This window comes from Polyodon spathula, chromosome 8 (assembly GCF_017654505.1).
Source record: "Polyodon spathula isolate WHYD16114869_AA chromosome 8, ASM1765450v1, whole genome shotgun sequence".
Classification (NCBI taxonomy): domain Eukaryota; kingdom Metazoa; phylum Chordata; class Actinopteri; order Acipenseriformes; family Polyodontidae; genus Polyodon; species Polyodon spathula.
In genome coordinates this window covers 24,787,363-24,802,298 of record NC_054541.1, presented here as the reverse complement: position 1 = coordinate 24,802,298, position 14,936 = coordinate 24,787,363, and the positions used below count along the sequence as shown (strand labels likewise).

General features: G+C 36.4%; 1 pseudogene; it reads left to right on the top strand.

The window, feature by feature from the left end:
- The window catches only part of LOC121319644, a 55,540-nt pseudogene that overhangs the window by 21,378 nt on the left and 19,226 nt on the right, over window positions 1-14,936 (top strand).

The window sequence follows — 14,936 nt, the reverse complement described above, 5'->3', positions numbered from 1 at the left end:
ACTAGTAAGGCTGCCTGTTAAGGTGTATGGAGAACTACAATGAGTTAAGGAAGTCATTGTGTTTTAAAGTTTCTGTACAATATTAAGATTGTTAATCCATTGCAGTCATTCAGGGAGTCTGCAAATGAATGGGTCTTTGAATTCTTATAAAAGTTCACCATCTTAAAGTATTTTAAGTATAAAGAGAACCAAAGAGAAGTCATAAGTGAGAATATTAAGTCATACATATCTACAACTAGGTATTTTGCTGGAAAAGCTTTTATAAAGGATTAAGTTAACCCACTTCTTTTTTAGTTAGTGGAAAAATGTATTGCCTATACATGTCCCATTTTTGTTTGATCAAGGGATGTTGTCTTACATGATTATGTGCAAGTCCAGACAAAAAAGAAAACATGTTTCAAATTACTATCAGTTTTTTTTTTTTTATTTACTGTGTTTATCATAAATACCAATTGTGGTAATGTGACTGTCGGTCAAGACAGACAACGGCAGGAATAACACTCACCCACTTTCGTGCACTTTTATTATTTACACAAAGCAAAAAGGTTTAAACAAAACACTGTACCCAAACAAACAAACAAACAAAAACCTAACTCCTACTGGAGTACAAATTAAACTTTTTCCAATCCCTAAATTTAAAACCAGATGACAAAGCCATTCATCATTTCAAAAAAACACACAGTATACACAGTACCTTTTACATTTTCAAGAGAGCCGCACAGGTTCATCCTCTCTGGTCTCTCGTCTCCCTTCTCCCGTCTTCCATCTCTTCACTGTTCTTCACACAGCTCCCACACAACAATTTCACCCTTCTTTTTACCAGCCTGCTTAATCACAGGCAGGTGTCCCTCATTCCATTGGAGCCAGGTGTAACTCAGCCTGGCTCACTCTCTTGGCATTCTGGGGGATGTAGTATTGCACCAAAACCCCCTGGACTACATTTTCTCTCTTTCCTCCCCCTATTCTGCCACACAGTATAGAAGTTGAGCTTGTTTATAAATCAACCCCAGCACTTTATTCAATGAGTATAATCTCTGGTCATTATAAACCATATCAACCAGTTACAGTTGTATTAGGTTTCTGGGAAACCTGTCTAGGATAATACAGCATATAAACAGCATTTCCCTTTCAAACACAAACCATTCAGCATACAAAGTGATGTGGGGGGGGGGGTGGGATGGGACTAAAAGCACTGTCAGTAATATTGAATAATAGCTACAGTATCTGTGTATGTGGGTTTTCTACATACCCAGCATACGCTAATGTGCCAAATGTGATACAGATTGATTTTTCCAAAGATGCAGAAAGAGATCTTGCAGCACACAGGATGAAGATAATAACAGTTTACTGAAGAACAGTGGAAAATTACAGAAAAAATAATCTCTCAAGCCACAGTTTCAAGATGTCTATTACTCCACAGACAGCATCCTTTTTAGCCAGCAGACTGCAATGGTGAATTGTAGTAACTGAGTACTGAAGCTATGTTACAGGTTATATTATATGGCTGCCTTTGAGTTCATATAATGTCTGTTCTCTGTGGGACATATTACACAGTCACCTGTATAATGTGAAGTTTACAGTTTAAGTAATTAACCCTTAGTGGTCCATTTATTCGGCGCTTGTCAGGTGCGTCAGATCCAGTTTATTTTCACACGTGTTTATTTTATACACACTTTTTTTTTCAGAGTAAAACAGGTTTAAAAGGCCCTGCATAGCAAAATGGCATCAGTACTGCATCTGCAGCCAAGCCCCACCCCTTGTTCGCTGTATTTTTCACATACCACTTCATAGTCGTGCATATTGATAAATCCTCTCCTGCTCACTCGTTGTATCACCAAACTCCTCAATAATGCAATCTAAGTCATTATTTTATTACTATAACATCTCAAATAGCTCTAGATATTCTTTGAGCGCTGGATGCGGAAGCAGCTATCTTCTTTGTTTGTGTCCGTGTTACCTTTGTGGTGCAGGGGCTATGCGTATTGCTCAGATATTTTCCTTTTTTGTCTTCTTTTGGATCCTGTCGGTCTCACTCGGCCATTGAAAGGTTATCTCGGCTTTTTCCAACATCGGACTGGAAAGGGAAAATTGTAAAGCCGGACCTGGTCCAACATAGGACCGCAAAGGGTTAATAATTTTACTAGTTCTACATTTGCATAATGTGTTAACACATGAACTATTTGAGTTATCTGAATATTACAGCCCTTTCACTATATATTAACCCTGCTGGTGTTTTCCCTCATGTGTATATTAATTTAACATAATTAAGTCTGAGGTAGAGCAGGTTTATGATTGTTAGAATTTACCAAAAGACCGTAGTACTGTACATGTAAACTGTGGTTTTAGTCAGGGAATAAAAACCTATAAGAACCACATTTCTGTTCAACCATTTCTCTCATGCACAGCAACCTTTGTAACAAACAATACATCTTTGTTTATATTTTCACAACAGCTTAGATGCAATATTTATATGGCAAATCAGATTGTTTAAAGATAGATCAAATTAATTTATTGATATCTCTAAATATTTGAAGATATCTTCAAATATTTAAATATATCTCTAAATCATTTTAAGGTATCTAAAATATATTTAGATATCTCAAAATGATTTCCATCTATCTTAAAATGGAGCTTTAAATGAGATATCTAAAATGCATCTTCACCTGTCTTTAAATCATTTTAGTTATGTTTTTGAGATATCTTTAAATATTTTCTCTAAATGAACAGGAAGTTATTTCAAGATATCTTAAAATGATTTTGATATATCTCTAAATGAACAGCAAGTTATTTTGAGATGTCTCAAACCATGATATAGTATACCATGATAGAAAAACATTATTTAAAGGTATATGTAAATCCATTTGAGATATCTTTATTTCATTTTGAGATATCTCATGGTTAATTTATAGATATCTTACATAAAAATATCTGCAAATGATTTACAGATGTCTCTAAATATTTCGAGATATCTTAAAAAGCAAATTGAGATCTTTCTAAATGATATTTGGGTTGCTATAATATTTATGCTGTGTGTATTGTAGATCCGTCAGGAGTCTTAATTGTGGTGCAATTAGGGGGATGTGAAAAGCTGTTATTTAGCTACCCACACAGCAAAGTGAAAGAAAACCATAGGCCTTGGATTCTATTCAGAACTAAAGCTGATTATTTAATTTTGCAAACAGTTGACAACCTAGCATTTTCTTGCGAGCTGTTTCCTATAACAATTAGCTGATTTGTTTTCCAATGTTCCTCTGAGCTCATTGCCTCCATTCCTTGTGCAAATCTATGATGTTCAAATGTATCTTCTGATGCGTTTACAGTTAGTTGAGTATTTTCCTCTTAGTCTAATACATAAGGATGGATTTCTTGTTTGGCTTTTTGAGGCAATATTTATGGCACCACACCTTGAATTTAAGCACCTCTCTTTTTTCTGGATACTTTCCTGGACAGACTGATATATATATATATATATATATATATATATATATATATATATATATATATATATATATATATTTTTTTTTTTTTTATGCTAGCTGTACTCAAGCCTACAGAAACATAACATACCTGAATAGATAAATGTCTGTTGTGAACAATGAAATACAAAATTAGTGTGTCACAGTTCAGTAGTATGAAAAGAGATAGGGCTTAGTCTTGAGGAGGGGTAACCGTGTCAGTGTGCCAATAATATCTGAATTTATAAAGGTTTCCTAAATTTGATGAAACTTGACACAGAACTTATTCCACATTCTCTCAGTGTAGCTTGCATTGATCACAGCACTGACACTTCCGGTACTTGGCAGAGATTTTCAAGGCTTAGAAATACTTGTCTGGTTTTAAGCTATGCATGGACATTTGTTATGAGATTCTGTTCTAAATGCTGTTGATGATTTTTTTCATTATACTGCAGTGGCACCTGCCATGTGTTATTTATATGCCTGGCATGGGATATGTTTTTTTAGTTTTTTTTTTTTTTTACATGGTTTCACTCATTAATACCAGATTAGCATACATTTCCCTGGTTTACTCTACTGCCAATTCTCAGACTGGCCCAAAACTGCTGTCTTAATTATGGCATATGTTGCTGACGAGAGCCTGCACTGGAGCAGCTGTGAGTTCACACACAGTCAGTGCCCATTAATGACTGCGCCTGCTTCTGCAGCACCCTCTGGATTATACCAGCTTTAAGCACCTGCGGTCTTCGTTTCCCTAATTTAAAGTGAACAGTCATTCTCTCCATATCCTCCTAGAAGTCTGTTTGTATGTCTTTGCCAATAGCCACAAATTGTACGATTTTAAAATGAATAATTGTTTTAATACATATTCTGAAGTTGCTGATGTTCTGATATGGTAACACAGGCTCCACACACACACACATATATATATATATATATATATATATATATATATATATATATATTATGTACACACACACACATATCTATGTATATATATACACATATATATATCTATATATATAGATATATATATATATATATATTATATATATATATATCTATATATATATATAAACACATGATAATGTATTGTCATTAAATGCTTATTTATTATGCCTATTACAGTATTAGGTAGATCTGTGGATGCATTGTTTTTCTTCAGGTTGCTGAAGTCATATTGTGTAAACATTACAAAACCACAGTCAGAACCTTCAAGAGACTCAATAAGTGCGTTTACACTTGCACAAATATTCCAGAACGAGCAGCCAAGAAGATGTATTCCGGTAGATTTTGCTGGTGTAAACCCTACCTTTTATCCACTTAAAAGTTGGGTTTTGATTCCAGCACAGCCGGAATATTTTCTAGGGTAACCACACTGAAGACACGTTCCAGAACGATTTGAGAAAATTCCCAGGAGGCACTGCAGACTAGCCAGCCACATCATCACCTTGCTGCCTTCCCATGATTAACTAGGCGGTAGCATCAAATACCGGGATTAAATATTCTCTGCATTATATACATGAACATAGAGAAAGTTAAATAAGATTAAATATATGCTGCTTACCTTTCCAAATGTTTTTCTAATCCTCTTCATCAACGTCCACCGCAAGCACTGAAGAAGGTAGTATTTTCAAATGGTGGTGCTCGAGGATGTTGTGTGTACACTCATTCTCTTCTCCTGAGAGAAGTACACCCTGCTGTTTTATACAAGTGTAGATGCACCCTTCCGGAACACAATGTTTCGGAATCCTTTCGAAATGATTCCAGATCGCAAGTGTAAAAGCAGCAAATGATTGGCATGGCTCCAGGGGATTCCAACTGTGCTTTTTGACATGGCTTGTGTAAAGAAATACACCATTCAACAAAGACTCCCAAGAGGGGAAGGCATCATTTTCTTAGCCTAATTAGGCTGAGTAGCAAATTAGCACATTAAGAAATTCTGCTGAAACAATGAAGAGCTACTTTGCTTACAGTGTGGTGAGAAGTTTCCTCTTAATGAATCCCACGCTGTAGTCGACTGCACCGGGCCTGTGACAAGACCCACATTCAGAATGACCACAAAAAACACCTGGCCCCAGACTGAAGGGAAGTATGGCAGTAGATTATAAGAAATAGATAATACACTTAACATAGGGGTCCGATTCTAGCAAACCCTTCTTCCCAGGGTCAAGATCACAAGCTTTTAAGTCTTAGGGTCTTGATTACAATTCGTAAGACGTGTGGCATTCACGTAAGGAATATATTGATTAATTGGTTAAATATTGTCTATTTAATTAATCTAAACAGTAGATCTAAATATTGCCACTGTTTAGCTAAATGATATAGGTTTCTTTGGGTTCTGAGGTTGTTAATCAAACATTTAACAGTGGATTTGAGTCTTTTTAGTGATTTCAAAAAAAAAAATTGTACTACCATGGTACCATATCAGTACATGAATGCTACTGTATATTGTCTACAGCTGGATCTGCAAAGGTTTCTTCAGGGTAATGCACTAATATATTAACAGATTCCCCATGGTATTTTTTTTTAACTTTTCTCTAAGGGTTGGAAAGGTCTTTACAAACACAGACATGACTAGGCATTGACTGACACGAAACACAAAGAAGCTTTTGGCAACTGAACTTCTCTGCTTTTCCTAGAAAGGCTGGTATTGAAACACACCAAGGACATCCTTACAATTCAAAGGACACATGGAACAAAGAGATAGCGATGAATCTGAACATCAGGGGACTGAACAGCACAATATTACCATACTCCCTGTGACAGGCTGGCGAGTGGATAGAGGCCCAGAGACAGACTGCAGTTCAAAAAAATATACTTTTATTATAAATAGATACAAAAATAAAAAGGCACAAGGGCCAAAACAAAGGGATTGAAACACAAAAAGAAAGACAAAAAGCAAAATGTACAAAATAAAGGTTTCCAGGCTGGGCAATGCCTTCACTGGATTTAGAAAATTGAAACATCACAACCAACAAAACACCAACCTGCTTCCTCAGCTCCCTCCTTCCAAATGAGATGCAGAGGCCTCCTTTTATGTCAGGTGGCTGGGCGCTGATTGATCGTTAATTAAGTTAATCATTTAATCAACTAATCAACCCCAGCCACCTGAACATAATAAACCCAGGCAGGTAGAGGAAATTAACCCCATCCCTGCCAATTTAAAAAGGGCAGAGCTTTGCTCTGCCACACTCCCTTATTTGTTTAACCTTGTTTAACTGCTGCATTGACTGTGTGTAGGCAGCTGCTTTTGTATTTTCAGCCGCTCTAATAGTTGTTTGGTATCCTCCGGTTCAAAAGTACACATTTAGAAGAAATATATTCTATAAGATGAGCCCCATACATACCCTGCAGTACCTGATACAGGAAAGTACCATTCCTGGAGTCGCTATGTAACTAATGAGACATGAAGTGTCATTGTGAACTACCATGCAAGCTCTTCTTTAACTAATAATGCTCATAGAAGAAGTACATATTTAAATACTTGTTGCATAGTGATACTGCATTGCATTGCAAATATATAGGGTTAGGTGCAAACTTGGTTTCTAGTGAATTTTACTTAAGTCTGTGAAACATGTCTGTAACAAGGCCAGGAGCCCTGTACAGGAGAAGGGCGCAGGGCAAAGCCCTGCTCCTATAAAGTATATTTGTTCTATATTATTATTATTATTATTATTATTATTATTATTATTATTATTATTATTATTATTATTTATTGTTAATATGATTTATTATGTAAATGTTACAACATAGCCATGCGTTTTTGTTTTGTTGTGATTTTCATTTAAAATGGCAGTGGCTAGGTCGGCAGCTCATCCTCTGCCAGTAGTAATTAAAAACCTTGTGCAGAAGGTGGCCATCTCCCGAATTAAGTGATTAATTTGTTGGTAATCAGGAGATGCTCACCTGCATAAAAGCCTGTAGCTCACTGCACTCTGTGTAGGTTGTTCAGAGGAGAGAACAGAGCAAGAGAAAAAGAGGAGAAAGAAACAAAAAAGAAACTAAACGAAACATAAAGTATAGTAAAAATAATCTAGGAACAGTGAAGGCGATTTGCCCAGCCTGGCCTGGATCATTTGTTTGGTGTTTTGTGTTTGTGATTTTTGTTTTTGTTTAACCCTTTATTTTTGCTCTGTGAGCAGTGTTTAGGTTTAAATATTTATTTTATTTTTGTTATTTAAATAAACGGTGCCGCAGCGTCTTTTGCAACACCAGTTATTTTGTTTGTTTTTATTCCAGCTTCTGGCCTGACATCACCACTTGGCTACACTCTCACAAGATCAAACAGGAAAAAGGTTATAGCATTTTACAAAAATTGGCCTATCCTTAATTTTCACCTTTTCAAAAGCAGAATAAAATTGTACACATGAGTTGGAGGAAATTTTGTACAATCCGCAAGTACAAACTAGGTTCCTACTAATTTTCCCGAAAATCCATTAAACATGAGTTGGTCATGCTTGCCATCTTTTGCTGAGCACAGATGTATTTTAAATTTCAAAGATGTATTTTATTTTGTATGCAACTCTAAGTTGCCCAGGGTAAGGGTGTCTGCCCAGAAAGAAATAATAATAATAATAATAATAATAATAATAATAATAATAATAATAATAATAATAATAATAATAATAATAATAATAATCCACCAGGTAATTGACTAAAGGGTGATAGTATGTACACTGGGGTCATTTCTGATTTTACTCCAGTCAGCAATTTACATCTGTTAGTTTTACAAAGCAAGAACCAAATTACTCAGTAGCTTAATTTAAAACCTCTCTTAAGCTTTCTGAAATTGTTTGATGTGTAAAATGGAAATTGATTATTTTTCTTTTACTTTAAGCAAAGCGGAGTGAATTGCAGACTGGAGTGGTGAGTTTTCAGAATAGACTTGAAAAACTGTGGGTGGGTCATGTGAGTGGTCCATCATCTATGGTTGCCAAGGTGCCAAATTGGCACACCTGCTATAGTTATGAGTCAGATTATCTACAGCAAAATGGGATATGGCTTGTCATGCAGTACGTTCGCTGCCAGTTGTGATAGTAACAAGGATTTTTTAAAATGTCAAAATATTATAACAATCCATACATACAGTACACATAAATATATTGCTTCTTGTCAACCTGTGTGAAAATGTGAGTAATGTTTGGTTGAATTGCTTCTTAGCATTGTATTAACTTGTTTCCTTGACAATGTTGCAGAGTTAGCTTTTCAGTTATAAAGTAATAAAACAAAAAGCTCTATAGCTCAGAAAAGGGAAAACTTAACCTTCAGATGCTACTTTACAGAGTAGTTTGAGTAAGAAGCTTCCTAAACTTTAGGAGTTTTTAAAAGTGGAGTGCCACCCACCACCCACCACCCATAGCATAGCATAGCATAGCATAGCATAGCATAGCATAGCAGTTTGGACCATCCAGTGTATTAACTATATATTAACTATTTAATTTGTGGCCTATTTCCACACAACAAAATCCATACAACAAAAACAGCTGTTGTTGAAAATACATTTATTTCTGTATTTCTGTATTTATTTTATCACTGTTCCAGCTGTTTGACCTCTTGAGGGCGGACAATCCTGACTTCCACAAGAAGATCATTCCTATCAGCAGTGAACTGACCCAACCCAATCTGGCCATCAGCCCTAAGGATGTAGAGACGCTAACTGCATGTATCAACATTGTCTTCCACTGTGCAGCCACTGTTCGCTTTGACGAGCCTTTAAAGTAAGACCCCATACTAACAGTAGATAAGGTTCAAGTTACAGAAGTGGGATACCTAGATTTTATGTGAATACAATTGAAGGGCCCAATGGAAGATTGTGTTAACATGCAAGTGTTAACCCTGATATAGCTAGTTGATGCTCCACCTGATACATTTTGAATATTGGCTGATTCAGGTTTTTACCAAATGGGATTTAAACTGTCTCTGTATAATGTAACATTTTTGTATTTATTTATTTTTTATTAAAGGGTTATTTGTTTGCTTCACAACCCCTTTAGTGAAATGACTGCTGATGTGCTTGCATCATTGTACACTTAATGGTTACCTAACCCAACCTAACTTTACATAGTACTTTTCATAGTTGTAGCTGTTGGGTATTCGTCATTGTCAGATTTGACTGGGAAAGCTTAGTGAAGTCAGTTGACGTAATAGTTCAGTAGCAGTGGACCTGAGAAGAAACCATGGGGTCTCGTTTGGAATTTGAAAGTACATTATCAACCAGATCAATTGCAATACTTTTATTGTGTTAATTGAATTCCTTCCGGTCCAAGTAAATCATCCTTGATGGGAAATCGCTAAGAAGTCAATATTCTGTTTAAAGTATGCATCAAGATTAATGTATCAGTTGTGGAGGGAGTGGTATTCAGTTTTATTTTTTTGAGTTTTTCTATAAGTAAAAAAAGCATGATACTATGCTATTGCATACTTTGCTTTATTTTCTGTTGAAGATAATCCTTTTTACATGCATTTTTAAGTGAACTTGAACGTAATGCTGCTTACCATTGAGTAAGTGTGTTTTTCAGTAATTTTACGCAACATTTCGATTTTTAAATGCAGTTGTTTAAAGTTGTAAGGCTCCATGGAATTCTAGACCTATTAGTTTAACTTTCGTAACTTGTAGAATGATGGAGGCAATATTGAGAGGTAAGCTTGAAGACTTTTACACAGCAACAATATTATAGGAGATAGCTAAGATGGGTTCAGAAAAGGGGAGTCATGCTTGACAAACCTACTTTTTGGGGATGTTACAGACACATGATATAATTGATCTTGATTTTCAAAAAGCCTTTGACAAAGTTCCACATGAAAGACTAATTACTTTTAAAATCAGCAGGAATACAGGGGAGGACAAGTAATTGGATACAGAACTAGTTAAAAAACAGAAATCAGAGTAATTGAGAGAGGTGTAAAATCAGACTGGGGGTGGATCTACTTAGCGGGTCTATCTTTGGACCCTTATTGTTCCTCGTTTATATAAATGATTTCACATTGCAAGATTGTTAAGTTTCAAATGATACTAAGTTTAGGGGAGTAGTGGACTCTGAATCCGCAGCCCAGCTTCAAAAGGGTTTGGACCTTCTCTATAACTGGGCAAACTTGTGGCAAACTAATTTTAATATTAAGACATTTAAACGATTGAGTATTGGATGTAAAAATCCACGTTATAAGCATAAAATGAACAGGGTGGAAATATTGGATGAGGACTTAAAAATGCTGATCCCAGGAATCAATGGCATGAGCTATGAGGACAGATTAAAATAAGGTCATCTCTTCAGCCAAGTAGGGAAAGAGAAGACTTGATTGAAGTCTTTAAAATCATAAATGGTTTAGATAAAGTTAACCCCAGACACTACTTCAAATTTAGCACAGAGAGAAACAAGATGGCATAAGTGGAAGCTGAGTAAAAGTAAGTTCAGAGCAGTTATAAATGCACGGAATAGCCTGCCAGGTGAAGTAGTAGGATCTAAAACACGGGGAACATTTAAAAAAATATAGTCTGTGCTTTTAAATGAGTTACTCCCAGTATGGGAAAAGGTTGTGATAACAAGGGACAAGCCTTGAGGGGCCTAATGGCCTTTTCTCGTTCTCAAACCTTTCTTATGTTCTTAAATACATAGCGTTTTTTTTTTCAATGCATATTAAACAAAGTGCTTTACATGCACCCGTGTTTGTGAAAGTCTGTTAACAGCTCATATTACTATGAATTATGGGTCGCAATCCCATCTGCAGTGATACAATAGAAATACATTATTCATATCCTATCGCTGGATAAAAACCAAGGAGGTGTGATGAATTCATTGTTTTTCATAGCCTGGGCATTTCAGAGTACCTGGCCTGAAAGCCTGTGCTGTGTGACTGATGCGTATGCAGTGTATGCTGTCTGACAGTGAGTGACGGGAGTTAAGAAGTGTATGGTGATGTACGAGCAATGCTAAGTTTTAAGTTTTGAACGATCCCCCCTGTTTCACTGTGTTTCAGGCATGCCCTGCAGCTGAATGTGATCGCGACGCAGCAGCTCCTGGCTCTTGCACATCAAATGGAGAAGCTTGAGGCCTTTGTTCACATCTCCACCGCCTATGCAAACTGTAACCGAAGACACATCAATGAGGTCATTTACCCTCCTCCCGTTGAGCCCAAGAAACTGATTAATTCCATGGAGTAAGTCAAAACCCCTCCCACTGATTCCATGAGTCAGGCAGCGATGTTCCAGTCCTGGCCCTTCGTGGAATGCCTGCTTGTCAACTTACATAGTCAATTTAATGAGATACTTTCCACAACAGCAAGGGCTAGGCTACAGACACATTTTGTAATTATAATTGTATATCCTTCTCTTGCTGGTTATATCTGCTCCTGGTTTGTTTTTATAAACAGTTTCTTTACTGACAATTGCTTTTTTTTCCCATGTAAATACAATATACATTTCCCTCAACACTATTGCAACAGTACTGTGACACAAGGTTTGAAAGCACGCAAGAAACCACAATATTTCATTTATTAGGCTACCCTGTGAATTTGCTTCCACAACTATGTCAACATGCAACATGTATTCAATGTATTCAGTGTTTTGGAAACAACAACCTTCACCTAATCTTTGGAGGTAGTGGCTTCATATTTGGTACACAGCTGTATTCTGTGATTCTGTCACTCAGTATTGATTACAGGTGTCATACATGAAAAAATAACCCTTTCACTACATAGTTGAACAAGACAGTAGTAATCCAGTGGAAACACAATGAGACATTGGTGGAACAGCAGAACAGTAGAACAGCAACACATGGATATGTTTAGTTGTCCTGTAAAAGTTGTTTTTACGCTATAATGACATAACTTTTTTTTTTTTTAAACTAGTTTATGCATAGTGCATGATGAAAGCTTGGAAACAGTGATGCCATCAATTTGGTATCTCACAGTTAACCAAGAGGGCCATTTTAAGTTAGACTTATGAGCTCTAGGGATGTTAAAAGACATCTGATGCTGTACTGTATATCACAATAGGGCAGCACAGTAGCTACAGCTACAGTACCCTCCTACTCAGGATCGATTGAGACTAATAGCCCTGCCAACACACTGTGTAACAAGCATGGGCAGTGCGAGATGCAGGTGCGGATGTACCCATTGACAGCAATGTCTTAACATCACATCCCTCTCTTAAGCTTTCTAATGCTTTTTTGTCGGGCTACGGCTGCCACTGTCTCTGCATGTGTTCTTTTGAAATTGACGATACATAGCACTAAAATCATTGGTTGTACTGCAGGTGTGTGAACATTACTGATGCTAACTAAGGCTGTTGTGATTGGGTACGCATTACGTTAACCAAAAACATTGGTCCCACATATCCGATATTGCTCTCTCTACTATGTAACAAAGAGTTTCAAAAGTTTACATAGTGTAAAAATAAATAAATAAATAAATAAAAACACATTAAGGGGATGTTTATAGGTGTCTGTTGGGGATTCACTTTCATTTCTACCTTTGTACAGCCTGATAATCCATACGTTTGCAGGTGGATGGATGATGGTATAGTCCGAGATATCACCCCTCTTCTAATCGGGGACTGGCCCAACACTTACACTTACACCAAAGCCCTGGCCGAGTACATGGTCCAGCAGGAGAGCAGCAAACTGAACATTGCCATCATCAGGCCGTCCATTGTGGGGGCCAGCTGGCAGGAACCCTTCCCAGTAAGTGAGACCATTAAACAAGCAAGCAGAGACAGAGAGGGTTACTGAGTGAAGTCCAGCACACTGACTCAGTAATGAAAGGCAGACACACACACCAAAAAGAAAAAAAACAATGTAGAAGAAACATGATCAAATGTAATGCAGCAGATGAGACTGTAATTGCAATCAGAGAATAACAAGCAAATTGTATACGGGGTCACAAATAAATTGGGAATTACTGTATGAAAGACATTTTTATATACAGTATTTACATTTTGTTTTTGTGACTGTATTTTTTAGGACTGTGGTATGATTTGATTTGGGTAACTCAGCAGTGCAATTTACTACCTTTTCTCCCGACTAGGATTGTCAAATCCAGGCAATGAATAGCAGTGACAGTGAACCTCATTAACTGGTCTTTAATAGTCTGCATTGGAGTTTGGCCTCCACAGTGATCCTTACTTTACATCCCCTGAGGCCGCTGCAGTGTAAGTCTTTTTTGACGTAGAGGGAGATGTAATTTTCATTCAAGCAGCACACTGGAATATTCTGCAGTAATTTATTTTTAATGTCCCACATTTCTTTAATTTATTTTTTTAGTTTATTTATTGCGCCCAATTATTTTACCTCCAGTATTTGTTATATCACCCTTTATAACACATTTATAGAGGCATCATTAATATTGTTATAACTGATTCTTACACTTTATGTTGCCTTTTAATGTTACCTCAATTGTATTTTATTATGAGCCTCCTCCGAAAGGCAGATCCAAGACTCTCCTTTGGAATAATTTTTACAAAGCTGCGGTTCTGTTTCTTTATCTAATGTGTGTGGGTTAATAGATTTAGACGCAAGCTAATACAATCTAGCATCTTTGAAAGGGCCTAAAAGCGAGTTAATGGGAATGAATATAAATGATTTAGAATCTGCTTGTTCATTGATAAAAAATAAATGCAGTCTTCTATAGCAATTACTCACTATAACTGTTAACAGAACCTCCTGTAAAATACAGAATCCACTCAGATAGAAGTATCTAATAATACAATGACAGAGACTTTGCCATGAATCTTGCTGTTTGAATCCATCGAGGATTACCGTACTTGAATTCATAGCATGATATAGATTCCCTGCTCCACAGATACCTTTAACCTAAAGTACTGTATTTGATAATTTTGTAAGAGGATGTTTTATTGTTTTGTGTTTAGTGGTTATAATTAATTTTACTATCAATGCATATGGTGGTAGTTTTCTACAATATAATGTAATTTCATACTATGCTTTTCTCCAAGTTTTTTATCGCATCCACCAGTGACGCATTGCTCCTTGATTTTCAATAGTCAGTTGATCTCTGCGATCAATTTTTTGCTTCTACTCAGTTATCATCTCAGTGCTACTGGCCTTATAAATCATGGGGCATGTATATCTTTGTTTTGGATGATATTTGTTTTTATTTTTGGCAGTTGTATTTGTGAATTTGCTGTTTTTTATTATTCGTGGCATTGTCTTTATTCATGCTTCTCTTTATGGATATTTTGGTTGGCATTTATTTCTGGTATGTGAGAAAGTGTTATCTTAGTTGTGCTCTTGGTCCTTCTTGGGATTCTGTGCTATTAGTTTCATTCATTTGGTTTTCTATCGTACAGGTGTAGCCAGATTCCTTTCTCTACCCCCTTGGCAATTTGAAAATAATTACCAATAACTGGGACTGGAGCATCTGTATGGCTCACAGTGGCTGTCGGCTTCTATTATTCAAGTTCAATTTCCCCCAGCAAGTTCTGTGGTCTGGATATCTTTTGACATTCAGATGCCATGCAAGTTGTAG